The following is a 20,300-nucleotide window of genomic DNA, read 5'->3' as shown; positions in this document are numbered from 1 at the left end:
AATGTATGTCACTACAGACAACTTCAGGAACAGAAATGAGAAGGGTGAATCAGGTCTTACCAGTTCAATCAACAAGGCCTCACCACTATACAGATGTAGGATCTTCATTTGAGCCAGTTTGCTACAACAGGAAATGTGAATTATTATGTGGATTATAATTAATTTACATTTTCATAAGGGAAAATCAAGTCTGAAAGTTGAAATCCAGATGCATTGCAGGAAAGTTCTCCTGCAACAGGGTGATTAAATTAAGAATCCTACATCTGTACACATCCCAGACCACATCACATCGGTTGGTACAGTACGTTGTAAAGAAAACAAACCAGAAATGCAGTAATTATTATGTTCAAACATGTACCAGGCTTGCAGAAAGAAGAAGACGTGTTTGTGTTTGGGCAAAGCTCTCTCTTTCGCATTTTTCTGTGATCTTGATAAAATGTAAGAATCATTAAGATGCTCCTGAGAACATGCTGGGTTGACTATCTGAGGTTGTGCTAAACCATTGCAGATGCTTGTGTTGTGTCCCAAATAGCACCCTACTCTCTACATAGGGCTATGTCAAAAGTAGTGTACTATGGGCCCATTTGGGAATAGGCTGCCATTTGGGACGTAGCCTTGGTGCTGCTGTCGGTAGTCAAGAGGCCAAGCTGCCACTTCGCTGCCAAGCTGCGCATTTTGTCCAGGATTGACACACACAAACACCACAGGAACACAAGACAATTTCATTACTCAGCTGTCAAGTCGTCTTTCTCATGCTGTCCTTTCCTCATACAGCTGTGTTCTGTTCTAGGCATGTGTTGTGTGTTCTGTTCTTTACAGCACCAGACATTGTTGTTTGTTGTTTGTTGCGTCATCTGACACCGTGCAGAAACCGACGACCATTAAACTACGCCGTTCATTTAACACAAGAAAATATAAAATTCTTTAAAACATCTTGTCTCTTCCAAACCGTGGCTCAACTCCCCTGCTGTACGCCATCCAAACCCTCACAGGGGCCTGTATGCACATCAGACCTGGATTCAAATATCCTTCGAAATCATTTGAAATAGTTTATCTGGACTTGAATGAGCTCGCCTGGAGCAATGGAACAAATAGAATAGTCAAGAAAAGTTTAAACCCCACCTATTTGCCAATTCAGGCAGACTAGAGAAAATGTTAAAAAGTATAAAATATTTTAAATAGTATTTGAACACAGGTCTGTGGCACATCAGGAGACATCTCCTAGAGAGGAGACGGACCAGGTACAACTCCTTCTGGGGCATTCTGTGGGCTCATCCATCCTAACATACCAACCCAATGCTACCTGTAGCAGCCTGCCTGTCTGTTTGCCATCTGGCCAATGTCTATTTTCTGCAACATTCATAAACTCCCCTATAGGCACATTAAGGAAAAAACAACCCCACTGAGCTAAACAAAGGAACCTTTGTGGAGAAGTGCTGAATCAGGTGGATAATACTTACTCTCCTGCAGGAGTAAACAATGTGTATCTACCTGACCTATTATATAAATCGGATCGCTTACCGCTTCAAGAGATTCATGTGATTAATGATCACACCATTCCAAAACACTGTACTATCTCAATCAGAACTTGGATCAATTATCTTCCTTTACCTCACAGGAACACATACAAAGGATTTGCAGCCATGAGTGGTTTGCATTCAGTGTCTACGTCCCAAATGGCACCCTATTCCCTATATAGTGCACTACTTTTGACCGGGGCTTATAACCTAACAAGTATCTCTGCTTTCCTAAGCAGGATCATCATACGGTAGGTTAAGGTTTAGCCCTAGATTCAAACCAACACTGATTTAACGACCTGCACACAGCATTAGACTTGTAGCCCTTTCCTGCAGTCAAATGACTAAACACCCTCTAGTGTGCTCATGGGTGGAATATTATCAATATTTTTCATCATTGCAAAAGGAATAAACTGTTTTTTTTACAAAAAAATAAAAATCAGGTGTGTCTATGTCAAACAGTCTTGTTATATTTCAGGCTTTTGTGATGTATAAAGTGTAATATTGGTACGCAAACTCAAAATGTAATACATTTCAACTCTATATCTGACACGGTACTCTATATCTGACACGGTGTCTTCTATTTTTTAAGCCCATAACCACGTGTGTGAGGCGTATCCTTTTGTTTCAAAGTAGATTTGTTTAAGACTACCAATAAACACTCTCCGTGACCCTAATTTAGACGGCTGCATTAAAAGCTGTTGGCTGAAAACAATGCCAATGTCAGCTGGAGCCGAAATCCCCTTCTAAAGTCAATTTGTTTGAATCGCAGCCTCTATGTTAAATTCCGCTAAAGTGCAATATCATTTGATAACTTGTTCTCAACTTGCCTACCTGGTTAAATAAAGGTGAAAAAAATTAATACAAAATCATGTGGGCATTAGCAGTGTGATTAGTGGGCATTAGCCGTGTGATTAGTGGGCATTAGCAGTGTGATTAGTGGGCATTAGCAGTGTGATTAGTGGGCATTAGCAGTGTGATTAGTGGGCATTAGCAGTGTGATTAGTGGGCATTAGCAGTGTGATTAGTGGGCATTATCCGTGTGATTAGTGGGCATTAGCCGTGTGATTAGTGGGCATTAGCAGCCTGAATATAGTCAAAACAGTTAGAACACAGCACAGCTTGCAGCCAGCCAGCTGGTCAGTGATGAAATAAAAGAGAGAGAGAGAGAGAGCATTTTAGCTCGCTCAAAGATGTGAGATAACGGTTCTGTCCCAAATGACACCATATTCCCTTTAAAGTGCACTAATTTTGACCAAGGCCCATAAGTGGGTGGGTTTGTACTTTTCGGACTATTCCATAGGTTCCATATTGCCAGGCAAGATCATTAAGTATTTGAAGGAAACAAATAGTATTTGAACCCAGGTCTGAGCAGACCTAGAAGGAAGACCTTGAGCCCTTACAACAACTCCGAGGTGGCATGGAGCAGGGTGTAGTGGTATCCATCAACTGATTATTGACATGGAGAACCCAAAACTCGGGCCGCAGAACATATGAGTCTGGTCTGACCCGTAATAGCTCATGAAATGTTTGTGTATGTAGGGTGAGAGACTGCAAGTCAGAGAATTAAACTATGACTTTCATGAAGAGTGACTGGCCTAACATGGCGTAGAGCAGGATGGAGAAAGCATGGACGAACAGACATACAACAATCATTTACTGTTGGTTGAGGAGATAATGTATGGAGAAACTATATTGTGCACTACATTTGATAGAGTCCTGTGGGCCCTTTGGGACACAAACACTGTAGGCTTTAATGGGATGGGAATTTGAGGGTGGTAATTAGAGGTCGACCGATTAATCGGAATGGCCGATTAATTGGGGCCGATTTCAAGTTTTCATAACAATTGGAAATCGGTAAATTTGGATGGCGATTTAGCCTTTTTTTTTTCTTTTTTTTTTTACACACCTTTATTTAACTAGGCAAGTCAGTTAAGAACACATTCTTATTTTCAATGACGGCCTAGGAACGGTGGGTTAACTGCCTTGTTCAGGGGCAGAACGACAGATTTTTACCTTGTCAGCTCAGGGATTCAATCTTGCAACCTTACGGTTAACTAGTCCAACGCTCTAACCACCTGCCTCACGAGGAGCCCTCCTGTTATGTGAATGCAGTAAGAAGCCAAGGTAAGTTGCTAGCTAGCATTAAACGTATCTTATAAAAAACAATCAATCATAATCACTAGTTATAACTACACATGGTTGATGATATTACTAGTTTATCTAGCGTGTCCTACGTTGCATATAATCGATGCAGTGCGCATTCGCGAAAATAGACAGATAGATAGTGTACCTAACCATAAACATCAATGCCTTTCTTAAAATCAATACACAGAAGTATATATTTTTAAACCTGCATATTTAGCTAAAAGAAATCCAGGTGCATATCCAATATTAACCAGGTGAAATTGTGTCACTTCTCTTGCGTTCATTGCACGCAGAGTCAGGGTATATGCAACAGTTTGGGCCGCCTGGCTCATTGCGAACTAATTTGCCAAATAATATGACATAACATTAAAGGTTGTGCAATGTAACAGGAATACTTAGACTGATGGATGCCACCCGTTAGATAAAATACGTAACGGTTCCGTATTTCACTGAAAGAATAAATGTTTTGTTTTCGAGATGATAGTTTCCGGATTCTACCATATTAATGACCTAAGGCTCGTATTTCTGTGTGTTGTTATGTTATAATTAGATAGAGCAGTCTGACTGAGCGATGGTGGGCACCAGTAGGCTCGTAAGCATTCATTCAAACAGCACTTTCCTGCGTTTTGCCAGCAGCTCTGCTGTTTATGAATTCAAGCCTATCAACTCCCGAGATTAGGCTGGTGTAACCGATGTGAAATGGCTAGCTAGTTAGCGGGGTGCGCGCTAATAGTGTTTCAAACGTCACTCGCTCTGAGACTAGGAGTAGTTGTTCCCCTTGCTCTGCATGGGTAACGCTGCTTCGAGGGTGGCTGTTGTCGATGCGTTCCTGGTTCGAGCCCAGGTAGCGGCGAGGAGAGGGACGGAAGCTATACTGTTACACTGGCAATACTAAAGTGCCTATCCAATAGTCAAAGGTATATGAAATACAAATGGTATAGAGAGAAATAGTCCTATAATTCCTATAATAACTACAACCTAAAACTTCTTACCTGGGAATATCGAAGACTCATGTTAAAAGGAACCACCAGCTTTCATATGTTCTCATGTTCTGAGCAAGGAACTTAAACGTTAGCTTTCTTACATGGCACATATTGCACTTTTACTTTCTTCTCCAACACTTTGTTTTTGCATTATTTAAACGAAATTGAACATGTTTCATTATTTATTTGAGGCTAAATTGATTTTATTGATGTATTATATTAAGTTAAAATAAGTGTTCATTCAGTATTGTTGTAATTGTCATTATTACAAATACCAATATATATATATATTTATTTGAAATATGATTATTATATATTTTTTTTATATTATTATTATTAATATTTTTTTTTTTTTTGTAATATACAGTGGGGAGAACAAGTATTTGATAACCTGCAAAATCGGCAGTGTTTCCTACTTACAAAGCATGTAGAGGTCTGTCATTTTTATCATAGGTACACTTCAACTGTGAGAGACGGAATCTAAAACAAAAATCCAGAAAATCACATTGTATGATTTTAAAGTAATTAATTTGCATTTTATTGCATGACATAAGTATTTGATCACCTACCAACCAGTAAGAATTCCGGCTCTCACAGACCTGTTAGTTTTTCTTTAAGAAGCCCTCCTGTTCTCCACTCATTACCTGTATTAACTGCACCTGTTTGAACTCGTTACCTGTATAAAAGACACCTGTCCACACACTCAATCAAACAGACTCCAACCTCTCCACAATGGCCAAGACCAGAGAGCTGTGTAAGGACATCAGGGATAAATTGTAGACCTGTACAAGGCTGGGATGGGCTACAGGACAATAGCCAAGCAGCTTGGTGAGAAGGCAACAACTGTTGGCACAATTATTAGAAAATGGAAGAAGTTCAAGATGACGGTCAATCACCCTCGGTCTGGGGCTCCATGCAAGATGTCACCTCGTGGGGCATCAATGATCATGAGGAATGTGAGGGATCAGCCCAGAACTACACGGCAGGACCTGGTCAATGACCTGAAGAGAGCTGGGACCACAGTCTCAAAGAAAACCATTAGTAACACACTACGCCGTCATGGATTAAAATCCTGCAGCGCACGCAAGGTCCCCCTGCTCAAGCCAGCGCATGTCCAGGCCCGTCTGAAGTTTGCCAATGACCATCTGGATGATCCAGAGGAGGAATGGGAGAAGGTCATGTGGTCTGATGAGACAAAAATAGAGCTTTTTGCTCTAAACTCCACTCGCCGTGTTTGGAGGAATAGAAGGATGAGTACAACCCCAAGAACACCATCCCAACCGTGAAGCATGGAGGTGGAAACATCATTCTTTGGGGATGCTTTTCTGCAAAGGGGACAGGACGACTGCACCGTATTGAAGGGAGGATGGATGGGGCCATGTATCGCGAGATCTTGACCAACAACCTCCTTCCCTCAGTAAGAGCATTGAAGATGGGTCGTGGCTGGGTCTTCCAGCATGACAACGACCCGAAACACACAGCCAGGGCAACTAAGGAGTGGCTCCGTAAGAAGCATCTCAAGGTCCTGGAGTGGCCTAGCCAGTCTCCAGACCTGAACCCAATAGAAAATCTTTGGAGGGAGCCGAAAGTCCGTATTGCCCAGCGACAGCCCCGAAACCTGAAGGATCTGGAGAAGGTCTGTATGGAGGAGTGGGCCAAAATCCCTGCTGCAGTGTGTGCAAACCTGGTCAAGAACTACAGGAAACGTATGATCTCTGTAATTGCAAACTAAGGTTTCTGTACCAAATATTCAGTTCTGCTTTTCTGATGTATCAAATACTTATGTCATGCAATAAAATGCAAATTAATTAATTAAAAATCATACAATGTGATTTTCTGGATTTTTGTTTTAGATTCCTTCTCTCACAGTTGAAGTGTACCTATGATAAAAAATTACAGACCTCTACATGCTTTGTAAGTAGGAAAACCTGCAAAATTGTCAGTGTATCAAATACTTGTTCTCCCCACTGTATATATATATATATATATATATATATATATATATATATATTTTTTTTTTTTTTTTTTTTTTTTTTTTTTAATCGGCCGATTAATCGCTATCGGCTTTTTTTGGTCCTCCAATAATCGGTATCGGTGTTGAAAAATCATAATTGGTCGACCTCTAGTGGTAATAGTTGAATTATTCAACAGTGCAGGAGTTATATGTTTGAACTTGGCTGTGCCGTTAAAATGAATCATAGCTTTTAAAAAGACGTGCTGCAAATCTCATGCCCTATCCAGCCTTTAGACATTTGGGCTATTCCCTAAGGTTTGACCAACACACAGCAAGTCTTTTTTGTCATAATGCAAGGTTTGAGCAAGTTTCTTTTTAATCAAAGCTTCTTTCCAAATGGCTTAGGGTTACTTTGTTCACTGGAGGAAAACGAAAGACGGCAACCACTGAAAACAACCCTGGGTCTAACTGGCAAGCCTCACTTACAATATAGCCTAGGCTTATCTAGTAAAACTATTCCTTTACTTTGAGACTCTCAAAACAATTTAAACATTTTAAAACCACACAATACTTTTTTTCTTCCCTTAAGTCTAATATTTTTTGCTTTAAAAAGGTAGCCAGGCAGTCTGCCCCTTCATGGCAATAAAACACATGCAATTCATGGAAGAAGAAGAAAAAAAATCAACAAAGAAACAAAAGTACACCACTACGCCATGGGCTTTGTTCGGAAGAAGCTCATGGCCTCTGGAAGATAAGAAAACTGGCATGTTGTTTGATAAACCTTCTCCCTTTTGGAGTACCACGTGTGTTACTTAAGGTACCACAGTGTCCCATAGGACTGGTCAGAAGTAGTGCTCTATATAGGGAATAGGATCAACACTGACAACTCTCCTATACCCAGCACTGTATCTACAAGCTGACAGTGTCTACTCAACCCTTCAAATCAAACAATCACCACTACACATGCTCAATCAAACAACTTCCACAACACTGATGCATTTAAATCCAAGCAATAAATAATCACAACCATGATTCAATATTAATATTGTTCTTTTAAGCTCTTGTATTGAACAGTAAGAAATTCCCAGACTCATGAGGGTAAAAGCAGGAAATCCTGAATCCTCCAACGAAGATTAAGAAAACCAGAGAATTTGGGGAAAGTTACCAGAATTTTGCAGTCAAAGCTGGAATAACAACCAACCATGTAGCACCCAATTTGCTCCATCTCGGTTTTCCCCTCAATAAAAAAGGATAAGGCTAAACGGTGTGCTACACTCAAATTGCTCCTGACACAAGACATGCAGGGTTTGAAAGGGCAGACATTTTAAAAGACACCTCTTGGTAGCACACCATGCAAGTCTACGTACAAATCCAATAACATTGACAAAGTTAGTTATCACATTTAAGTCAAAGAATGAAGTTTGCATCCCAAATGGAGCCCTATTCCCTATATTGTTAACTACTTTTGACCAGAGCCCCATGGGTCAATGTTCTGTCCTTAGGTTATCCGTAGAAGCAGAGGAACATTGAAACGCTTAGTAGTGACATTACCTGATAGTAGATCCCTTCCTACTTTCTATGGCTTCCACACTATCTATCCCTACATAGTACTTTTGAACAGAGCATTGACAGTGGACAGCTAGTACAGAAATACCAAAATACCTTAGGTATTCTCATTAGAGAATATGCATATAGGCTAACTTCTACTCACTGTAGATATGAAAAGTATTTTGAAATGAAGAGTACTCCAAAATCCACAAACTGTGTTTCTAATCACATTCAGTTTCAAGCTTTGGTCAAGAACTGTACAGTGCCCTTGGAAAGTATTCAGACCCCTTGACTTTTCCCACATTTTGTTACGTTACACCCTTAAATAAATAAAAACTCAGAAGCAATCTACACACAATACCCAATAATGCAGGCTGACCTCGTTCGTCAGTTGAACAGTGTTTCCTCCAACACATTGATTGGTGCAGCTGGCATCTGGGTTAAGCGGGCGAGTGTTAAGAAGCGCGGTTTGGCGGGTCATCTTTCGGAGGACGGGTAACTCCACCTTTGTGGAATGAAGTAATGATGGACTGTCGTTTCTCTTTGCTTATTTGAGCTGTTCTTGCCATAATATGGACTTGGTCTTTTACCAAATAGGGCTATCTTTTGTATACCACCACTACCTTGTCACAACACAACTGATTGGCTCAAACGCATTAAGGAAAGAAATTCCACAAATTAACAAGGCACACCTGTTAATTGAAATGCATTCCAGGTGACTACCTCATGAAGCTGGTTGAGAGTGTGCAAAGGAGTCATCAAGGAAAACGGTGGCTACATTGAAGAATCTCAAATATATTTTGATTTGTTGAACTCTTTTTTGTTTACTACATGATTCCATGTGTGTTATTTCATAGTTTTGACATCAGCACTATTATTCTACAATGTAGAAAATAAAGAAAAACCCTGGAATGAGTAGGTGTGTCCAAACTTTTGACTGGTACTGTATATTATTTTGTAAAAATATATATGTTTTAATATATTTTCCTTTATTATTTTCGACCTAAACCTACCACACCTCCCCTAATTGGAGTAAACTAATGGACAACAATACTTAGTCTTCTACTTTCAGCTTATACATACATTTGACGGACAGTATATTTTACATGAGTTATCTTTTGTTCGTTTTTAGTCCCAGCCTTCAACTAACCTCAATTTAAGGATATCATTAAATTGAACATGGATTTATTGTTGTTGTTGAAAAAAACGAACTAATTGGTTTTAATAAAATTCTATGAAAAACTTGAATGATACACACTGTCCAGGTTTTATGGTGAGAATGTCCGTGCAATGCAACTTCTGGAGACGTGTGAATGCGAAGATGGCCCCAATATTTATATAAAACATTATATTTGGGAGCAGTATAACGGTGAGTGCACATTCTCCTTCATATTGGATCTTTTTCCAGCTACTGTGAAAAGTTAGAATGTGCGCAAAATCCTCCATTGTTTTAATATTACATGCCCACAACGTGCAATTATGGTGCCTGTAAGTGTATTTAGACATAGCCTATTTTAAAACAAGTCGTTGTTTTGTTTTGTTTAGAATTTGATTTGAATTATTCACACGGTTTTTAGGCCTTATCAATAATTAATTTGATCTTGCTTATTGACAACATTTGGCATGTCCATGCTCAGCAAAAATGCAATTTACAGTTGGCCTAACCCCTACATCAATGTGAATGCTATTGAAGCCATGCAATTACTTAGAACAATGTGGACTGCAAACTGGTTCAAGTTAACATATTTAGCAAAGATGGGATGGGTCGACATTTTGTTATTTCATTTCTGTAAGCTGTTTAACAAACTATAATGGCCTAACATTGGAGTTGATTCCAAGGCAAAATATAAAATACCATAAATACACCACTTGAAGCAACCACATATTTAGCCATCGAGCACGTTCTGATTGGCCAGTGAGGGGCCAAACCCACAACTGGTTTATTAATCAAAACCCAGCCCTTTCACGCCACTGCCAGCACAGTGCTGATAATTTTTGGTGGTGAAAATAGCACAAATATTTTGGACACACCCCCATACCTATAGTGCTACCACCAGTGCTTAGATTTACGATTGTGTTAGGTTTGTTAATCGATTACAAATGACATGACTCCCCCTTGACTAAATAAAAAATACTAACCCCTCCCCCCATGACTGAAATTGAAAAAGCATGACCCTCCCCCATTTTCCTCCGGGTAACAATTGTGTACATTTCGACCACTCCCTTATCAGAAGTTATCCTGCAAGTCCACTGATAGTACAGGCCAACCGAGGACATTCAAAAGTCTGCTTTCATGCCGTGTCAAACTAACAACCTCGAAGTTTCAATAGCCTGAATACAGAACCCTGGCAGATCAGAAAGGATTGGACATTTACGTAATCCAGTGGCTATCAGACATCCACTGCAGGCGTGCTTTGGTGCTTTCAATAGGGCTACATTAGGATATAGCCCGGTTAATTTACACTAGGGCTAACTCGTGTCACAAATTATCCTAATGTATATTTAATCGATGTAGGTGTTGTAAGTCTACTCGTACCGTTAGGTCAGCTTTTGATTTCTTCACCAGTTCGCAAATTGACTTCAATTTTCACACGGCGTCGCTGTGCAGGCTGTCATTTGACCTGAAATACCCCCAGCCAGAACGGCAGAATCCATGAGAGCGGAGAATTCTGATACATGTCCCGAAACTCTATCTACGGCAACCCTGGAAGGACAATTTCATTCTGAGGCACGTTGATACGAAGTTGCAGAACATGTTTATCAGATCCACGTGAAGTAATATTGTAACCATTCCAACAAAATATTGTTACATTGTAACTACCCACAGTGGTAATAGAGGTTGAAATCATAATTCACTTTCCACAAAGGAAAAAAAATCGTTTACAGCACTTTGTAGTCTATTTAGGCTAAGAATGAGTGATGGTGCAACGTTATAGCCTAAAATAATTATTAAGTTACAGGGGCAATATATTGGCTACTTCCAAACATGACTGATATGCCTTCAATGAGCTATTAGACGACCTGCACAGTGCCCAATCAAAACCCCACTTATCAGCCATGAAGCTACGTTATCTCAACGATGAGAGCAACCATCTATTTCCTCCTTACCTTGCATAACATTTCCTCACCCTTTTAACATCCCTAGACTTCCCGTGTTGTGCCATAGGCCTAGGCCTAAATGACGTATTTATTTTCCATATAAAAGGTCTGTGCCTTATATAGGTCAGTGTCTCCAATGACAAATAGCTTACTGTTAGGCTACTTGATGCATAACTTATTTATATGATTCAAGAACGAATGACTCATACATATTGGATATTATTTAGAACATTTGAAATTCAGCATTGATTGTGATTGGCAACATATTTCTTATTTCTAGTGTTTTTGTTATACCTTATATTATTTTTAGTACTACATTGATATTGATTACTGCGTTGTTGGGTTAGAGCTTGCAGAAAGGCATTTCCCTTGTCCATTAACTTGAAACGCGTAATATTTTCTCTTACAAGACAGTTTTAATAGCCCAATAATAAGGCCTATTAACGTACACAAAGCCATTCTTAAGCCATTATTAATTATTCATTCTGCATCTATCAAGTTGTTAGGCGAGCATAGGATATTTTATTTAGCCTACTTAGACAATAGCCTGCATGACAAAGTTTTGTTAATATTTGGGACAGGCTATCCAGATGTTCTGAACAGCGCATTTGAATTATAAAGCGCCCCAGTCTGTGTGTGTCTAAAGACAGACCGGCAACAAATTATAATCCATATAACGTTACAAATACTTGTTGACTGGCCAATGGCACGCCGCAGTTGTAATTCTGATGCAAACTGTAGCCTACACAAACAATATTCGAAATGCACACCTAGATTAATCTGCCGATTCTACCCCTAAATTATTTCACATACGCCCACATTATAAAACCTTGATTTCAGACCGCCATTAGCCTGAACAACAAACACCAACTCAAGAGATCGTATAAAAAAACAATTCGACAAAAGTAGACAATAGTCAGGCAAAGGGAGTGTTTCTTTCCGACAAACGAATGAACAGTCTAGCGACTTCTGGAACGTCTACAAACGGACGTAATTTTTTCAACAGCATCTTTTCCCTGCCCCGGAATATTGATGTTTCAAAGAAGAACACAATAATTGGACAACATACTACATACGCAGCAAAGAATAACACAAAAATGGGGCAACATACCACATACGCAGGTCGGCACACAGAAATGCTATTTTCTGACACTCCGCCGGTGCATTCCTCTCTTACTGAGTTTGTGCGGATGTAGTCGGTGTTTGTTGTACCTGCGAGCGGGATGGAACAGATGCAACGCGTGCCCTGGAATGACCCGACGAAGCTGAGTATGCTAGAAAGTCTGGGCTGACCAACTTCAACATGGACCCAGGAAAACGAAGTGTAGCCTACTGACAACCGCAGCGCTCGGATTGATCGCTATGGGGAATCAGAGAGCTGTTGTTTGAATCCCTGTCAGCCAGGAAACAAACCAAGCATCACCCAGTGGCGGTTGGTGCCATTTAAAATGAGGGAGGATGATTATTTTTTCATGAGCATGGCCTTATTTCTATTACAGCATAGTGGGTGACTGTCATTCATATTCCAATCACCCAGCTCAATGTAACATTGATAGATTATTATTAGATATATTTATTTATTTTTAATTCTCCCCAATTTCATGGTATCCAATTGGCAGTTAGTCTTGTCTCATCGCTGCAACTCCCGTACGGACTCGGGAGAGGAGAAGGTCGAGAGCCATGCATCCCCCGAAAAAACGACCCAACCAAGCCACACTGCTTCTTGACACAATTCCCGCTTAACTTGGAAGCCAGCCACACCAATGTGTCGGAGGAAACACCGTACACCTGGCGACCGTATCAGCGTACATGTGCCCGGCCCGCCACAGGAGTCGCTAGAGCGTAATGGGGCAAGGACATCCCTGCCAGCCAAACCCTCACCTAACCTGGACGACGCTTGGCCAATTGTGCGCCGCCCATGGATCTCCCGGTCGCAGCCGGCTCTCGACAGAGCCTGGACTCTAACCAGGATCTCTAGGGACACAGCTAGCAACTGCGATGCAGTGCCTTAGATCACTGCGCAACTCTGGAGGCCAACATCGATAGATTCAAACTACTACTTGATACTCAAATTTGCCCTATACCTTTCATGAGGTTGCTACAACCTAGCCTATGAATGAAAGTTTACAACGTAGGTGCACACAGGTCGAAAGAAAAAATTGACACAGTGACACATTCAATACCGCCTTGCATGCTTCTAGCTGATCTAGGGTGTAATCATTAGTCCAGCAGTTGCAAATGAGAGTTTCAGTTGGACAAATTATTGTATGTTTATCCCTGTTTTGTTCCGTTTTTCTTCCGTTTAAGAAACGTTTTTCTACATAATCGGTGGAATGAATACACCCCTGAAAACACAGTTCATTTTCATAGTAGCCACATTGTGTTCCTTCTCACGTCTACGCACTATACTAAAGGGGATTTTTCCCTTTGCTTGTGGACTTCAATGCACAACACATCAGCTGTATGTGACCAGAGATCCAGTGTTGTGTTGTATAGTCATAGCCAGCTAGCTAACATAGCATCCCTCTGTTTGAGCTGGGTGTCTCTCTCTCTCTTGCTTCTCCTTCACTTTTGAAGAAATGTATTTGTTCAAAGCTGTTCAACTATTGTCTTTCTCTCTCACCACATTTGATGCGCTGCAGTGCTAGCTAGCTGTAGCTTATGCTTTCAGTACTAGATTCATACTCTGATCCTTTTTTTGGGTGGACAACATGTCAGTTCATGCTGCAAGAGTTCTGATAGGTTGGAAGACGTCCTCAGGAATTTGTCATAATTCCTGTGTAAGTGTATGGAAGGGGGTGAGAACCATGAGCCTCCTAGGTTTTGTATTGAAGTCAATGTATCCAGAGGAGGACGGAAACTAGCTGTCCTTCCGGCTACACCATCGTGCTACCCTACAGAGTGCTGTTGAGGCTACTGTAAACATTTATTGCAAAACTGTGTTTTAATCAATTGTTTCGTCACATTAATATATTTAGTATAGTTTTATCAAAAAAAAGGATCACTTTTTAAATGTTTCACTATTTGTATTTTTATGAAAATTTGCTGAGGATGGTCCTCCCCTTCGTCCTCTGAGGAGCCTCCACTGGCATCACCCCTAGTTTACATGTGTCTTCTGACAGATGTAGTGTAACCTAAGTTGAAAACATGCATATTCATACAGTTATAACTTTAACGATATTGAATCCACTTACTCCCAAAATAATATTGTGTGTGTGTCTGTCTCTGTCTGTGTCTGACTGTGTATTTGTTTTTGTGTATAGCATCAATATGTTCATCAAACTGCACCAACATGGCTAGAACACTGAATATACAGTAGTAGGTTTACTTGTAATGACATTGACCACATTTCTCTCTCTCTCTCTCTTGGACCTTGACCTGGTTGGACCTTGACCTGGTTGGAAGAATCAGTGAACCTTTACATTTAGTATGCCTCCCAACTGTGAGGGGAATTCAAGGCAGATTATAAACTGGGTGGTTTGAGCCCTGAATTCTGATTGGCTGAAGGCCATGTGAAATCACACCGTGTTCCACGGGTGTGACAAAACATTTAGTTTTACTGCTCTAATTACATTGGTAACCAGTTAATAATAGCAGTACGGCTCCTCGGGGTTTGTGATATATTGCCAATATACCACGTTGCGTCATGCCAAAGAACAGCCCTTAGCAGTGGTATATTGGCCATATACCACACCTCCTCTGGCCTTATTGCTTAAATATATCATGACCAATGTCCCAAGTGGCACCCTATTCAATATATAGTGCACTACTAATGACCATAACCCTGGTCAAAAGTAGTGCACTACATAGAGAATAGGATGCCATTTGGGATGGGCCCCTGGTGATGTGACGCAGAAATTGCAGAAAATCATGACTACTATACCCAGTGGCAATTTTAGCATGTCAACCTTGGTGGGGCAAACCATTTTTTGGGGGGGATGCATGCCAGCAAAGCCACTACACAGCACAAAACAACACTAAACAATACATTAATTGCACTATAACAGTGACAAACGGTGCCAACAAACTTTTAGGGCCTACATAAAGCTGTCCCAACATCTTACCACTGCTACACCTGGCTATCAGCGGAGCCTTGTCTGACAGTGAAACAGTTCATTCAGCCTTATTTACTGCCTTTTATAAAAACAGCTGATATGGCTGACTTGCTGAAACAAATGCGGTTTCTACTGATAATTGAGATGTACAAACTATGGCAAAAGTGGATGACAAGCAGATAAGAGGCAATCCGTAATTTCAATTAAGACATTAATGAGCGAGCTAGGAAGGACATAGTCAATTTAACTATTTGTTCAGCACTTTTGAAATGTACAGTGACAGAATTTAGAACATGGGCTGTTCTTACAGTGCTCTCCCTGTACACCAGGTCTGAACCGTAGGATAAATAAAAGGAGCATATAAGCAGACAATGAAAGCTCTAACAATATTCAATGATTACATTTCTCTAAAACAGGTTATAGGCTACATGTGCATCACCAAGTCAGAACAGTAGGCAAAATTAAGAGGTGAAAATAGACCAAATTATTAGGGTGAGGCACATGGGCTACTAACAGCTTACTAAACAACATACTTAGTATTACTTTCTTAGCTACAGTACACGTATCTCCCTGGCATATTTCATAATTTCTGCAGCAGCATACAATACATTTTTGGACTCACCTTGTTGTGCTTTACTCACTTGAACAGGAATGTGGTGCGGCAGTCTTTCGTGGGCAAATTTTGTCATCAGACTTTGTCATCAAAGTCTTGGCATTCTCAGGATGTATGGTGCTTTCAAGACAACTGGGAACTCGTAAAAAAACAAGGCCAAATCATGATGACATCAGTGATCTTCAGGTCGTAGCTCTATAAAGAGGCCCGAGTTCCCGATTTTCAACTCCGAGTTGGCTGACCATTCAAAACATATTTTCCCATTCGGAGCTCATTTTTTCCTGAGTTCCCAGTTGTCTTGAACTCACTGAAGTCAGATTTCCCAGTTCCGAGTTAACAGTTGTTTTGAGAAATCATGCTGGATTTATAGCATGGCCAATGTTGAATGTTTATCATTTTAAGCTTGGAAAAGAGACCCTTAAACCTAGAATTGGTACCACACACCCACTCCACTGAATAGCAGGCTAGTGATTTCTTTGCAATGTTTACAGATAGGCACTGATTCCTTCCAATCCACTCATTGTTGAATTTGCAATTTCCAATTTGTTGTTTAAATGTTTATGGCCGATGAGCACCAATACATTTACCTTTAATTTCTCTTCATTATTTCTATTAAAATGACAAGGATTAAAAAGGATTTGCCAGTAGATTATTGACTTGATTCATGAGGATGACTGCTAGCTAAGATTTTGAAAGTATGAGGTTAACATCAGTCCAATCAAAGCTACTGTAGATATAATGTGATTTGACGTAATTTTATCTGTGGCCAATGACCTTGAGCCTTCTTGGATGGGCACTTCTAATGTAACTCTACGGCAGCACCCAAGGGGCTTGCATGTTTGGCAGTGACGTAGTGTCCCCATGAGTGACAGAACACTGAGCGAATCACGGTGCAACTAGAGAACATTACCAACCCCTATGCTCCATGTTTTCCGCTGGCTGCGCCACCACCACAGAAAGCACTGAGCTAGGCTGAAACACCTGCATTTTGTAGCTGCCTTATTCAAGAAAGCAAAAACGTATGGAGGCTTTATTAACTCAAAGATTTTATTAAATGTTTTACTTTGTTTGCTAACTGATATGTGACATGTATTAATGACAAAATAACATGCAATACAGGCAACCCCTCCCCCCCATGTATATAATTTATTTGGCAAAAAATACTCTTCCCTACCTGCCCTGAATGACAGGTCGACACTGACTGTACCAACATAAACAAGTTACATCCATTTTCCCTTTTTGGCTTCATATAATGTGTTACAACAGCACTAAACACCCCCTAACTATTCAGAGTAGGGGTGTATTTCAAACATAACACAAGAATGGGTTTAGGCTATGACAAAATTATATCTACTTTATTTCCACAAGTGTAGGCTTAAGCTATGAATAAAGTTATATTATCAACCAATCACATGAGTAGGCTTAGGCTGTAATAAAAGTGGTATCTGCAGTAATCTATCTGGTTTAGTGCTAGGTAGTGGCTGTCTTTCTTTGCTGTCCGATGTGTCCCAACCTTACCATGGTGTGCTGTAGTGCATCCTTCGATACCAATCAATTCTGGTCAAGTATCTGTGACCCAGTACTGTCTGGCAGGCAGACAGTAGTTCAGACACCAGGCAATGAGCTAAAACAGGTGCCCTTCCATTAATGATATCATCTGTGTTAATATGTCGCTGGGATGTCTGGTTGTTGGTCGTTTTTGGTGCCGTTGTAACTGCCGTAATGGTCTGAGGATGTTTTGGACTCTAGTGTAAAATGTACACTGATTGTACAACACCTGCTCTTTCCATGAAATAGAGTGACCAGGTGAATCCAGGTGAAAGCTATGATCCCTTATTGATGTCACTTGTTAAATTTACTTCAATCAGTGTAGATGAAGGGGAGGAAACAGGTTAAGGAAGGATTTTTAAGCCTTGAGACAATTGACACAGGGATTGTGTATGTGTGCCATTCAGAGGGTGAATGGAAGCCAAAATATTTAAGTGCATTTGATCAGGGTATTTTTCATAATTTAATCATTAATAAAGAGTCTTTTTTTTAAAACTGACAAAATCCGGTGTTTCTATGTCAAACAGTTTAGTTATATTTCAGTTTTCTGTGATGTAGTATTGGAATGCAAACTCAAAATTGAATACATTTCGACTCTATATCTGATATGATACAGATGTCCTCTTTTTTTAAAGCCCATAACCATGTGTATGAGGTGTTGTCACGCCCTGGCCTTAGTATTATTTGTTTTCTTTATTATTTTAGTTAGGTCAGGGTGTGACATGGGGTATGTGTGTGTTTTGGGTGATTATATGGTATAGGGGGTGTTGGTTGTAGTGTATGGGTTTGTGTTGAGTGTATGTGTCTAGGTATGTCTATGGTTGAGTGTAGGTGTTTAGGAAAGTCTATGGTTGCCTGATTTGGTTCTCAATCAGAGACAGCTGGTTATTGTTGTCTCTGATTGGGAGCCATATTTAAGGTAGCCATAGGCTTTAGGTGTTTGTGGGTAATTGTCTATGTTGAACGTTTGTTGCTTTTTGTGTGCACTAACGTTTATAGCTTCACGGTCGTTTGTTGTTTTGTTTTGTGTAGTGTTCGTTTTCGTGTTTTTCCTCTTCTAATAAAAGAAGATGTTCTTTTCACGCGCTGCGCCTTGGTCCGTCTCTCCTCCACACGATCGTGACAGAATTACCCACCAAACAAGGATCAAGCAGCGTGATCAGTGGCAACAGGAGCAAGGAACAAAGGATTCATGGACATGGGAGGAGATTTTGGATGGAAAGGGACCTTGGGCACAACCGGGAGAATATCGCCTCCCTCGTGAAGAGCTGGAGGCAGCGAAAGCCGAGAGGAGGCGATATGAGGAGGCAGCACGGAGGCAAGGCTGGAAGCCCGCAAGTACAACCCAAAAATTTCTTGGGGGGGGCTTAGAGGTAGTGGGCCGAGGGCAGGTAGGAGACCTGCGCCCACTTCCCAGGCTAACCGTGGAGAGTGGGAGTACGGGCGGACACCGTGTTACGCAGTAGAGCGCACGGTGTCTCCTGTACGTGTTCATAGCCCGGTGCGGGTTATTCCACTTCCCCGCACTGGTAGGGCTAGATTGGGCATTGAGCCAGGTGCCATGAAGCCGGCTCAACGCGTCTGGTCTCCAGTGCGTCTCCTCGGGCCGGCTTACATGGCACCAGCCTTACGCATGGTGTCCCCGGTTCGCCTACATAGCCCGGTGCGGGTTATTCCACCTCCCGCACTGGGCGGGCGACGGGGACCATTCAACCAGGTAAGGTTGGGCAGGCTCGGTGCTCAAGGGAGTCAGTACGCCTGCACGGTCCGGTATTTCCGGCGCCACCTCCCCGCCCCAGTCCAGTTCCACCAGTGCCTACACCACGCACCAGGCTTCCAGTGTGTCTCCAGAGCCCTGATCCTCCTCCACGCACTCGTCCAATGGTGCGTGTCTCCCGCCCATTACCACCGGTGCCTACGCCACGCACCAAGTCTCCTGTGCATCTCCAGAGTCCTGTGCATCCTGTTGCTGCTCCCCGCACTAGCCTTGAAGTGCGTGTCCCCAGCCCGGTACCACCAGTGCCGGCACCACGCACTAGGCCTAATGTGCGTATCCAGGGTCCAGTATGCCCTGTTCCTTCTCCCCGCACTAGCCTTGAGATGCGTGTCTCCAGCCCGGTACCACCAGTTCCGGCACCACGCACCAGGCCTACAGTGCGCCTCATCCGGCCAGAGCCATCCGTCTCCCCAGCGCCATCTGAGCCATCCGTCTGCCCAGTGCCATCTGAGCCATCCGTCTCCCCAGCGCCATCTGAGCCATCCGTCTCCCCAGCGCCATCTGAGCCATCCGTCTCCCCAGCGCCATCTGAGCCATCCGTCTCCCCAGCGCCATCTGAGCCATCCGTCTGCCCAGTGCCGTCTGAGCCATCCGTCTGCCCAGTGCCGTCTGAGCCATCCGTCTGTCCCGAGCCATTAGAGTCGCCCGTCTGTCCCGAGCCGTCAGAGCCGTTCGTCAGTCAGGAGCTGCTAGAGCCATTCGTCAGACAGGATCTGCCAGAGCCGCCAACCAGACAGGATCTGCCAGAGCCGCCAACCAGACAGGATCTGCCAGAGCCGCCAACCAGACAGGATCTGCCAGAGCCGCCAACCAGACAGGATCTGCCAGAGCCGCCAACCAGACAGGATCTGCCAGAGCCGCCAACCAGACAGGATCTGCCAGAGCCGCCAACCAGACAGGATCTGCCAGAGCCGCCAACCAGACAGGATCTGCCAGAACCGCCAACCAGACAGGATCTGCCAGAACCGCCAGCCAGCCATGAGCGTCCAGAGCCGCCAGCCAGCCATGAGCGTCCAGAGCCGCCAGCCAGCCATGAGCGTCCAGAGCCGTCAGCCTGC

At 42.1% G+C, this 20,300-nt stretch overlaps 1 protein-coding gene across 17 annotated transcripts in view; it reads right to left on the bottom strand.

The window, feature by feature from the left end:
* Positions 1-12,635, bottom strand: part of LOC139558459 (thyroid hormone receptor beta) — a 108,872-nt gene extending 96,237 nt beyond the window's left edge. For 6 of the 17 annotated variants that reach the window (XM_071373602.1, XM_071373596.1, XM_071373604.1 and 3 more), the window contains exon 1: positions 12,361-12,635. The gene's annotated coding sequence lies outside the window, so the exon portion shown is untranslated. Of the gene's footprint in view, positions 1-60; positions 122-10,686; positions 10,850-12,360 lie in introns of those variants that run through there. The other 11 variants (XM_071373599.1, XM_071373609.1, XM_071373608.1 and 8 more) reach the window with 5 other exon arrangements.
* Between the last annotated feature and the right edge of the window lie 7,665 nt (positions 12,636-20,300).

This window comes from Salvelinus alpinus, chromosome 29, assembly GCF_045679555.1.
Source record: "Salvelinus alpinus chromosome 29, SLU_Salpinus.1, whole genome shotgun sequence".
Lineage (NCBI taxonomy): Eukaryota > Metazoa > Chordata > Actinopteri > Salmoniformes > Salmonidae > Salvelinus > Salvelinus alpinus.
This window is presented reverse-complemented; position numbering and strand designations above follow the sequence as displayed.